This window comes from Vulpes lagopus, chromosome 9, assembly GCF_018345385.1.
Source record: "Vulpes lagopus strain Blue_001 chromosome 9, ASM1834538v1, whole genome shotgun sequence".
NCBI lineage: Eukaryota > Metazoa > Chordata > Mammalia > Carnivora > Canidae > Vulpes > Vulpes lagopus.
This window is the reverse complement of record NC_054832.1, coordinates 63,459,515-63,471,346: the sequence shown is the minus strand read 5'-3', so window position 1 is coordinate 63,471,346 and position 11,832 is coordinate 63,459,515. Positions and strand designations below refer to the sequence as shown.

The 11,832-nt window shown below is 39.8% G+C and overlaps 1 pseudogene; it reads left to right on the top strand.

The window, feature by feature from the left end:
* The first annotated feature begins 3,363 nt into the window (after positions 1 to 3,363).
* On the top strand, positions 3,364 to 8,115 carry LOC121498620 (annotated as a pseudogene).
* The last annotated feature ends 3,717 nt before the right edge of the window (positions 8,116 to 11,832 follow it).

The following is an 11,832-nucleotide window of genomic DNA, read 5'->3' as shown; positions in this document are numbered from 1 at the left end:
GTCTGTCATTGCCTCTGCTCTCACGGAGGTTGTTTAAGCAGGGAATAAATGCATTAAGCAAATTATAAGTCAGATGAGTATTATGAGGGAGGAGGTGAGAGAAGGCCTAGCTAAGGATGAGAATGTGGAAGCAGAAGGAGTGAGCCGGCTGCAGGGGGTGGGGAAAATGTTCCAGGCACATGGATCCACTGTAAGGCAAAGGTGAACATGGTGCTTTGGAGGATGGAGAACAATCCATATGGCTCTTGCTGACAGACCTGGAGAATAGTTGTACTAGATACTTACATGTTCCTTCGAGGAAGAACTTGGTGTCCAGCAGTGGAGTGTGTGGTCAGCAGTCTGCAGCTGTGAGCTCCTTCGTGCATGCCTCAGCTCATGAGAGCCACCTTGCCCAAGGTCTTTCCCAGAGCTGCTTGCATCTGGTGACTGGGTGAGACTGGGATATAGAGGCATAGCCATCTGGCCTGGCTGGGGATATTCTCCTGGACAGCATTTGCCCCAGAGCTCCTGGCTACGTGTGTTGTGTCTGCATTGCCGTTCAACGGTTCCTTCAGTCCAGCCCCGCTCTGCCTACTTCTTTTCACAGGGGTTGGTCCTTTATAAACATCTCACTCCTCAAACACTGTATTAGGATTGGCTCCCAGAGGACCCAACCTCCAGTAGCAGAGAAACAGGAAAGCATTGTGTTAAGAGTAATATTACAAGGCTTCTCCTCAGATACACAGGAGGTGAGGGTCTTTGAGACCTGATAGGGCCGGACTTTACATATACTGAGCAAGAATGACTTTGGAGTCTTCACAGAAGGTTCTGCAAATATATGTGCCTTGGAGAGATTCTGGAAGTCTGAGAACAACTCAGAGGAAGTGACGATTTGTGATGAGCATCAACATTTGGGGGTACAAATGTAAAATACATTTTATTATTTGTGTTTTTCTAAATTTGTCTCAAATGATAACATTTGTATATACCTATGTAAATGAACCGTGCTAGTAATATGTCTGTTTGGATTTACATAGTCTTTCATCCCTGGATCCCTCAGGAATGGGAGCAAAAGGGAACATCGTAGACAAATTTTTTTTTCTGTAAGGATAATATTAGATTACTGCTGACATTTAAAATTTTATGTCCTGTCTGGGTAGTAGACTTTTAAAATGATAATTAGATGCTACTCCAGTGGGTACTTTGAAAAGCACTAAAATATTAAATAACTTGAATGTTTAACTTACATTAGCTGGAACAGGAGCATCTACACTCCTCTGCCTTTAGGGTATGCCACTAGAGTCTAGGCTGTCCTCAAAGTACAGAAACAGGAGCTCCTTCCCACCCTAAGGGTCCTAGGATGCTTCACTGTAGATATCTTGGAACATGTGGGCAGTGGCTTCCTGCTTGTCCCTAAATGACTGGAGGCCTAGTGGTGGGCATTGCCATGAAGGAAAGGGCAGTGCTGCCTTGTGCAGCCTGTTGAGGTGCTAACAAGCCTCCTGGATGCTCTCATGGTGCCCCTCACATCCATCCCCTTCCTGTGTCCCCTGGCCCAAGTGCTTCTTGATTTGGGAACCAGGGATCCATGACCTAAAGCCTCCTTTTGTGTCCCTTCTTCTAGTTACTTCCTCTGGTTCTGACGCTTCTCAGTAGACCAGAGATGTGTTCAGTATCCTTGTCCTCTCTTTGAGGGCAGGAGGTGGGGTACTATCTTTAGGGCTTTACAGTAATTTCAGAGGAAAAAATAAAAACACATAATAAATTCCCTGTTATAAAGCAAGATATGTTTTGAGTATATGAAAATGAAAGCAACTTCATTTACATGAAGTTCTAGAACAAACAAAACTACAGTGACAAAAATCAGAACAGTAGTTGCCTCTGGAGGGGAAATTGACTGGACAGGGGCCCAAGGATGTTTTCTAAAGTGACAGAAATGTTCTAAATCTTGCTGGGGTGGAGGTTTATGTTTGTTCAAACTCATTGAATTGTGTATTTGAAATCTATATATTTTATGTAAATTTAAAAAGTACACAGGATGGCAGCTCAAAAAATGAAAAAGAGATGACTGTATAAAACTAATTCAGGTAAGATTTAGATTTCAAACTTACTTAGTTTTAATTGCCTAAGTTGAGACAGTTAAAGGAAAGGACTCATCAGTAGCATGCAGCTCTGTTAAGGCATATAAAAACATTTTTATCCATAATTATTTCTTATTAGAAATCCAGAATTTTGCATGAGATCAAGTTCTTTGAACAGAGAGAAAAATTGGTTTTATGTTTCATGAACTCAAGTTAGTTAGATGAGACTTAGTACATATTTCTTTAGCTTTTGTCTTTAGCCAACACCCAATATTTCCATCTATAGGGACTCTTTTCCCCATTTGACCATGTCACATGAACACCAGTTAGTATTACTCTTGACAGGCAAGGCATCTCACTCAGAGACCAACTACCACATGACCCCAGAGTGGTTAGGGACTAGTAGGATAATTTCTAAAACTGGGTGAGGTGACACAGCCCTGTGGAGTGTACCAAACGCTGGCTAGATCAAAACACTCGAGTATGGATGCCAGAAAAACTGAGGGCACAGAATGAAAAGTTCAATGTGGATATCAAAACACAAATAGGGGCATCTGGGTGGCCCAGTCATTTAGGCATCTGTCTTTGGCTCAGGTCATGATCCCAGAGTCATGATCTCAGGTTCATGATCCCAGGATCGAGCACCACATTGGGCTCCCTGCTCAGTGGAGAGCCTGCTTCTCCCTTTCCCTCTGCCTGTCCCCACTGCTCGTATTCCCTCTCTCACTTTCTCACTTTCTCTCTTTTTCTCTCTCTCAAATAAGTAAACAAAATATCTTAAAAAGAAAAAGACAAGCAACAAATAATCTTTTAGTATAACTATGCAAGGGGATACTTCTATATCCCTTTCATATATATATATATATATATATATATATATATATATATACACACACACACACACACATACACATATACAAGGACATATCTACAAGAGATATAATTTTACTAAAAACATTTAATTAATTTAATTAATTTTAAGAAAGATTTTATTTATTCATGAGAGAGACAGAGAGAGAGGCAGAGACACAGGCAGAGGGAGAAGCAGGCTTCATGCAGGGAGCCTGATGTGGGACTGAGTCCCGGACTCCAAGATCACGCCCTGGGCCAAAGGCCGGGGTTAAACCTCTGAGCCACCCAGGGACCCCACTAAAAACATTTTAAATCTGAAATTCAAATTTAACTGATGTCCTATATTTTTATTAACTAAATCTGGCAACCCTCTGCTTGGGATATACTGAAAAGCAGGATTTTGTTTATTGGTTTGTTTTCAGGGAAAATCAGAGACACACGAAATCCGAGCATGTGTTTCTCAAACTTAAGCTTGCATCTGAATCACCTGCAGAGCTTGTTAAAACAGACTATTGAGTCCAACTTTCTGATTGATAGGTCTGGGGTGAGGGCCTGAAAATTTATATTTTTAACATCCCCAGGCATTGTAGAGTCCAGGGATCACATCTGAGAACTGATCAGAGGCAATATGTTACAGATGTATGTGCAAGGATTGCTCGCATACCATGTTAATGTATCCTATTCATTGCCATTCTGTCCAGCACACTAAACTGCATGACTAATGAGTGGCAACACATCAAAAATATCATGTATTGTCATGTAATATCAAGAAACCATTTATTATATATAGTTGCCTATGTTGCCAGGTTTTATAGCCATTCTATAGGTAAGTGCCTCTGTGGTCAATGGATTGCCTTTTAATATATGTGACGTTAAAAATTCCATATTAAAAATAGAATTAAAATTTCGATAAACTAATAAAATAGGAACATCAGAGAACCTTTGCTAAATTAAACACCAAATAAATATTAAACAAAATGAAAACCTCATGAATTTTATTAAACACCACCACAATTCCTGTAGCAAATTGTATATATACACAACCTTCATATAACCTTAGGATTTTACCCAGAATGGAATTTCCACACCATGACCATGAAACTGGTTTTCTTGGAGGAAGATAAAAGGGATATTTGCTTGTACTTTTTATAGAACTGGAACATAGTGAAATGTTTTAAAGTAATTTTGAAACTTATATTTTTAATTTTTATTATAAAAAGGTTATTGGGTTTTTGTTTCCTAGTTTTCTTTTTATCGGTCTACTAAAATTGATTCGAATTTCCTCTTTTGAGAGTGTGAAGTATGTAGGGAAAAAAATGGAAGAAAAGTACTAGAATATTTGCTGGGTGTCTGAGTCCTTTGGCCACTGTTAGGAAATTGTTGATCTACCACAAACACATGTAAAATGTAAGAAATAGCTTAGTAGAGAGATATATATACTGAAGTATATATGGGTGAAATAATGTGATGTCTAGAATTTGCTTTAAAACACTGTAAAAAAAGGGGATGCCTGGCAGTCAGTTTGAGCATCTGACTCTTGGTTTTGGCTCAGGTCATGATCTCAGGGTTGTGGGATTGAGCCCTGCTTCAGGCTCTGGGCTCCAGCTTAGCACAGAGTCTGCTTAAAATTCTCTCTCTCCCTCTCCCACTCTCTCCACTCTCTCTCTCTCAGATAAATAAATAAATCTTAAAAAAATACAACAAGAAAAAGGTTGAAGGAAAGATGAAGTAAGCTTGGCAAAATAAAATGTTGATAATTGTTGAAGCTAGGTTTTGGGAGCCTGGGGTTTATGATAGTATACTACCTTTATAGTATAGTTTAAAAATTTCTAGAAGGACCTGTGGCGTAAACAGATGCTGTGTGGACGCTTGTAGTCGGCGTCCGAGGGTGTAGGTCACCATAAGCCGGCTCCAGGATGAGTACGACCCCTACGCAGTGGAAGAGCCTAGCGACGAGGAACCCGCTTTGAGCAGTTCTGAAGATGAAGTGGATGTGCTTTTACATGGAACTCCTGACCATAAAAGAAAACTCATCAGAGAATGTCTTACTGGAGAAAGTGAATCATCTAGTGAAGATGAATTTGAAAAAGAAATGGAAGCTGAATTAAATTCCACCATAAAAACAATGGAGGACAAGTTATCCTCTCTGGAAACAGGGTCTTCCTCAGGAACTGGAAAAGTTGGAACAGCTCTGACAAAGTACTATGATGATATATATTTTGATTCTGATTCTGAAGATGAAGACAAAACAGCACAGGTAACCAAGAAGAAAAAGAAAAAATGACACAGGATTCCAACAAATAATGAGTTATTATATGATCCTGAAAAAGATAACAGAGATCAGGCCTGGGTTGATGCACAAAGAAGAGGCTACCATGGTTTTGGAATACAGAGACCATATCAACAACAGCAGCCTGTTCCAAATAGTGATGCTGTCTTGAATTGCCCTGCCTGCATGACCACACTATGTCTTGATTGCCAAAGGCATGAATCATACAAAACTCAGTATAGAGCAATGTTTGTGATGAATTGTTCTGTCAACAAAGAAGAGGTTCTAAGATACAAAATCCCAGAGAACAGGAAGAAAAGGCAAGGCCATAAGAAGATGAGGTCTAACCACGAAGACGCTGCAGAGCAGACAGAGGCACAAGCGGAAGAAATCTATCACCCCGTTATGTGCACCGAATGTTCCACGGAAGTGGCCGTCTATGACAAGGACGAAGTCTTTCATTTTTTCAACATTTTAGCAAGTCATTCTTGAATACTTCAGTTGGCATTTAATTGCCCAATACAGTATATAAGGCAAACATGGACAGTTATTACCCTCTTGCCTATTAATATCAAGTAACATTCTGAGCAGTTATCTGAGGATGCAGTGTTTATCTTTTTGAAAGAGAATGGTTGTCAGCCTTCATCCCTCCACCCCCTTTAAAAATTTTTTCCCCAGCTCTTATGGGACTGATAATTCATTCCCTCTTTGATGGGCATTTGGAAACTATGGGGCTTTTCATGTATTAAATCTCTTTAGAATTAAAATGTTCTGCAGTTATAAGTAAAAAAAAAAAAATTTCTAGAAGTTAAAAAAAATCTAAGGACTTGGATTATATTCTCAGCTTTGCCACTAATTAGATAAGAAATCATACTCAAATCACTTAAATATTCTGTGCCTCAATTTTTACAAATGATTGGATAGCAATTAGCAAGTAATAATTGAGTCAGGTAGCACCTGGATGTTACTATCTGAATTCCCAGGGATATTGTCAGATTACTGGAAAGTATAATGTATTTTAAAAAAAACTAAAACCAGTTTTCAGGTATGACAATTTATTGTGGAAATTGAGTACAAATGCTTGGAGCACAGATCTGGTAAATGAAGTTTCCCAAAGACTTCTATTTTTTGTGTGTGTTTATGAATAGTTATTTAGGGTAGGTATCTGCTGAGATAGCAGAGAGGCTCAGACTCCTACATGGGAATAGGATAGGCAAAAAAAAAAAAAATATGTTGCACATCTTGACTCTTTTGTGTTCGGAAACACAAAAGCAAAGCAATCTTTTAAGATTTCTAAATACCATCTGTATCTACTAACAAGGTAAAATAATTTAATTTGTAGACTTTTGTGATTGATCCCCAACAGGCAGATAAATACAGAAGGAAAATGTAAAGGTCAAGAATATGCAAGCTTATGTGTCTGTTGCTGTGTGTATATGAGCATGAGCAATTGAGACCCTCTGAAATGTAATCCAGGCATGGCTGTGTTCCCCATGTAGAATGGGGGAGATGAGGCCCTCTTATTGTGAACTTAGAGCCAATGGGCATGGTTCAGGTCCAGAAATGGGTCACGGCCTGAAAGTCTGAGGAGCAGAGTTTGTGACTGACTGCATGTCCAGCCATCAGGGGAGTGGTACCCTGATCCCCTCCACCTGGCCCTGAAGATGCAGGAATAGGTGCAGACTAGGATGAGAATGTGCCCGCACCCAGTGGCTTAGGGTGGACTTAGGCACTATATGAATGGTGCTGGGTGTCCTTGCCCTACTGAATTATTAGAAATTCTTTCCTGTGGTTATTTTTTTTAAGGTTTTTATTTATTTATTTATTCATGACACACACACACACACACACACACACAGAGGCAGAGTCACAGGCAGAGGGAGAAGCAGGCTCCATGCAGGGAGCCAGACGTGGGACTCGATCTCAGGTCTCCAGGATCAGGCCCTGGGCTGAAGGCAGTGCTAAACCGCTGAGCCACTTGGGCTGCCCCTTTCCTGTGGCTATTAGGCAATTATTCTCTGCCACAAGGTGGATTCTATACAAAAGGGTTAAAATTCTTTCATAGTGTGGTGTGTTTAACAGTATTTTCTTTGTTATGGACAGAATGTTTGTGTCCTCCCCTCCCCTACATTCATATGTTGAAGCCCTAACCCTCTGTATAGATTTTTTGGAGTTGAGACCTCTGAAGAAGCAGTTAAGGTTACATGAGGTCGTCAGGGTGGGGCTCTATCCAATAGGATTAGTGCCCTATGAGAAGAGACTCTAGGGCACTTGTGTGCTTTCTTTCTCTCTCTCTCTCTCGCTGTATCTCTTATCCCCCTCTTTCTCCATCCCCATCTTCTACCTCCCCCCATGTGCTCAATAAAAGGCAAGCCAGGAAGAGAAGCCTTACTAAGAACTGAATTGTCTAGATGCCTGATCTTGGACTTCCAGTCTCCAGAACAGTGAGAAAAATAAATGTTGTTTAAGCCACCCAGTCTGTGGTATTTTGTTATGGTGGCTTGAGCAGACTAATATACCCTCCGAGAGCTAGGTGAGAGTCCTTCCTTCTAGGCTGCACCAGAGAGGTCATTTTGGGCAGGAAGAGGTATGGAGAGGAATCTGGAGTTTGAGACCTCCAGTTGACCCTTGAGCAATATGGCAAGGTTTGGGGCACTGACCCTTTTAAAGTAAAAAACCCTCACAAAACTTTTAGTTCCCCTAAAACTTAACTACTAATAATCTACTGTTGACTGGAAGCCTTACCAATAACATAGTCCATTAACATATGTTTTGTATGTTTTATGTATTATATATACTGTATTCTTACAATAAAGCTAGAGAAAAAAAAAGTTAAGAAGACTGTGAGAGAAAATATTTACAGTCCTATACAGTAAAAAATATAAGGGGACTCCACACAGTTTAAACCCAAGTTGTTCAACAACAAAAAGTTGTTTCCCTGTATTTGGAAAGGGTGCTTTAGCTGGGGATAATGATGGGGGTAGATGGGGGTAGGGGGATTTCCTGAGGAGTAAGAGGCAATAGAGGATGCTAGTTATCCAGAGAAGATGGAGAAGTTGCCAAGAGGGAAGGAATTAATGTGAACTTTACCTTCTTTACAATTTCGCTTGTGGATTACCTTGCCAGGAGACACTATCAATCACAGAGTAGTTTATCCAAATAAATCTTTGGATACCTGCATGAATTCCTTTGGGACATGCATTTTTCTTTGGCAGATTGCTTCATCACCACATACATAGAATGGTAAATGTACTCAATAACTATTTTAATCTTGTTAGTTTAACCTTTTGAAAATAAAATCTTTACCATCTTGAAGTGCTGAATATGCTTATTTCCCCCCATTAAAGCCTATATTTATTTATTTATTTTTTAATTAACTTTTATTGGTGTTCAATTTACCAACATACAGAAAAACACCCAGTGCTCATCCCGTCAAGTGTCCACCTCAGTGCCCGTCACCCATTCCCCTCCAACACCCGCCCTCCTCCCCTTCCACCACCCCTAGTTCATTTCCCCGAGTTAGGAGTCTTTATGTTCTGTCTCCCTTCCTGATATTTCCCAACATTTCTTATCCCTTCCTTTATATTCCCTTTCACTATTATTCATATTCCCCAAATGAATGAGAACATACACTGTTTGTCCTTCTCCGATTGACTTATTTCACTCAGCATAATACCCTCCAGTTCCATCCACGTTGAAGCAAATGGTGGGTATTTGTCGTTTCTAATTGCTGAGTAATATTCCATTGTATACATAGACCACATCTTCTTTATCCATTCATCTTTCGATGGACACCGAGGCTCCTTCCACAGTTTAGCTATTGTGGCCATTGCTGATAGAAACATCGGGGTGCAGGTGTCCCGACGTTTCATTGCATCTGAATCTTTGGGGTAAATCCCCAACAGTGCAATTGCTGGGTCGTAGGGCAGGTCTATTTTTAACTCTGAGGAACCTCCACACAGTTTTCCAGAGTGGCTGCACCAGTTCACAGTCCCACCAACAGTGTAAGAGGGTTCCCTTTTCTCCGCATCCTCTCCAACATTTGTTGTTTCCTGCCTTGTTAATTTTCCCCATTCTCACTGGTGTGAGGTGGTATCTCATTGTGGTTTTGATTTGTATTTCCCTGATGGCAAGTGATGCAGAGCATTTTCTCATGTGCATGTTGGCCATGTCCATGTCTTCCTCTGTGAGATTTCTCTTCATGTCTTTTGCCCATTTCATGATTGGATTGTTTGTTTCTTTGGTGTTGAGTTTAATAAGTTCTTTATAGATTTTGGAAACTAGCCCTTTATCTGATATGTCATTTGCAAATATCTTCTCCCATTCTGTAGGTTGTCTTTTAGTTTTGTTGACTGTATCCTTTGCTGTGCAAAAGCTTCTTATCTTGATGAAGTCCCAATAGTTCATTTTTGTAAAGCCTATATTTAAATGACTTCCTTCTCTTTTTGGAGGATATATTTTTTGAAAAACTTTCTCTAAGTTGACTTACTTTGTCAGTAGTGTGCTGTAGAAAAAAAATGAGTTTCTTTTAGTGAAACAAGGGGCCCAGTAGCTTGCATGTGAGAAAAGAAGATCACGGTAGAATCTTAACGAGTGTTTGCCCATAATCAATGAAGATATCTATATACTTTGATTAGATTATTAACCTAATCCCCAGTAAAAACTTTTGCCTGCATCCCCTACCCTATGTTACTACATATTTGTAAAATTTAGAAAATTTTGATTGATATGGATGATGTGGGGCTCAAGCCCTTTGCTGATAATCTTCATATGTTACTTTCTTTAATTCTCACAATATAACTGTAATACAGAAATAAACTAAAGGAGGAGTCCTTTGGAATATGACTTAGAGACCCAGAACTGCTAAAGCAGAACCTGTTCTCTTTTCTAGAGGTAAAGCCAAACATACTCCTTGTTTCATTGTGCTCTTTTTTTTCCTTTACGGTTATATTTATTCATGAGACACACACACACACACACACACACACACACACACACACACAAAGAGAGAGAGAGAGAGAGAGAGAGAGAGAGAGAGGCAGAGACATAAGCAGAGAGAGAAGCAGGCTCCTTGTGGGGAGCCTGATGTGGGACTCGATCCCAGGACCTCAGGATCATGACCTGAGCCAAAAGCAGATGCTCAACCACTGAGCCACCCAGGTACCCCTGTGCCCTGTCTTTATAAGAACAATTAGATTTGGAATTTTAAAAATGTCTTTCAACAGAGAACTTATGCCCTTTTGTTAGCATTTTAAAAACAAACATCTTACCTTGAATTAAAAGCCAGTGATTAAAATCTACAAGTAATATTATCCAGCAAGTAATCACTAAGCTAAATATAAAATCAGAGTATAGAAAATTAAGTGTGGAAACTGAGCCATTATTCTCATATGCAACCCAATAAGAATTTCAATATAATGTATTAGAAATTGATACTGGCTGATTAAGCAGGAAAGGAATCTACTCTATAGAGATGTTCATGGGAGAACTGGCTCAAAGCTGACTCTGGAAATGGTATCCAACCATAGACTTTAGAATTGTCCTGATGACTTTAAGCATCCCCCATTGCTGCCCCATAAGTACTAGGGACCCTGCTGCTGCCCCTGCCCCACCACTGCCATTTCTGGAGCATGAACTTGCTTACCATTTTTGCCATCACATGGATTCTGTGTGGTGCCTCCTTTATCAAGTTGCCTTCTTCTTTTCCTCTTCCTCATCCTTGAAATTTCCTATGCTGTTTTTTTAAAAATTGTGGTATGAACATTTGAGATCTACCATCTTAACAAATTTTTAAGTGTACAATCCAGTATTGTTAACCATAGGCATAGGAGGAACACTTTTACTAGTGATATTTAAGAACTACTTGAAATAATTACTAGTTTTAACAAAATATGCAGATTGCTATAAGAGCTGAGGTTGAAATGTTGATTGTGATTCAAAGTGTTTTTTTTTCTAAAGATTTTATCTGAGAGAGCGAGAGGGAGGGAGAGTGTGGGTTAGTGTGTGCATGTGCAGTGGAAGGAGCAGAGGAGGAGGGAGAGAGAGAGAATCTCCAGTCCACTCCCTGAATGTGAAGCCTGGAAGGGGGCTTGATCCTAAGACTCTGAGATCATGACCTGAGTTAAAAACAAGAGTCAAATCCTTAACTGACAGAGCCACCCAGGCACCCCTCAAAGTGTCTTCTAAATGAAAGCAGTTTAGCTAGAGATCATAAATAAAAGGGAATAGACTCACATGTTTTAAAGGGAAGATAAAGGCTAGTGTTCATATTTATGGCTCTAAAAAGAACATTATTCTGACTTCAAGTTCCCAGTACAGAATTAATTTGATGGGGGTATGTGGTAAATTCTACTCAGAGTTATTATTGTCACAAATCATTAGTTGATTCTTGAACACTCCTGGTTAGCTCAGGGCTACCTCTTTAGGATATCCTTACACATCTCCCATGATAGTTTGTGACAGGTGCAGTGACACTTGTTTCAAATACTCATTCTTTTATGAAATTCTGTTGACCCTGGCACAAAGCCATTAAATTGTCTATTCATGTTTGCTGCTCTACCAAATGAAAACCTTATTCCATATTTCAGGCCAATATTGCTTGAGATAGACAGCTGGATCTAAACACATCCAGCAACACAATTTCTGCTTAGT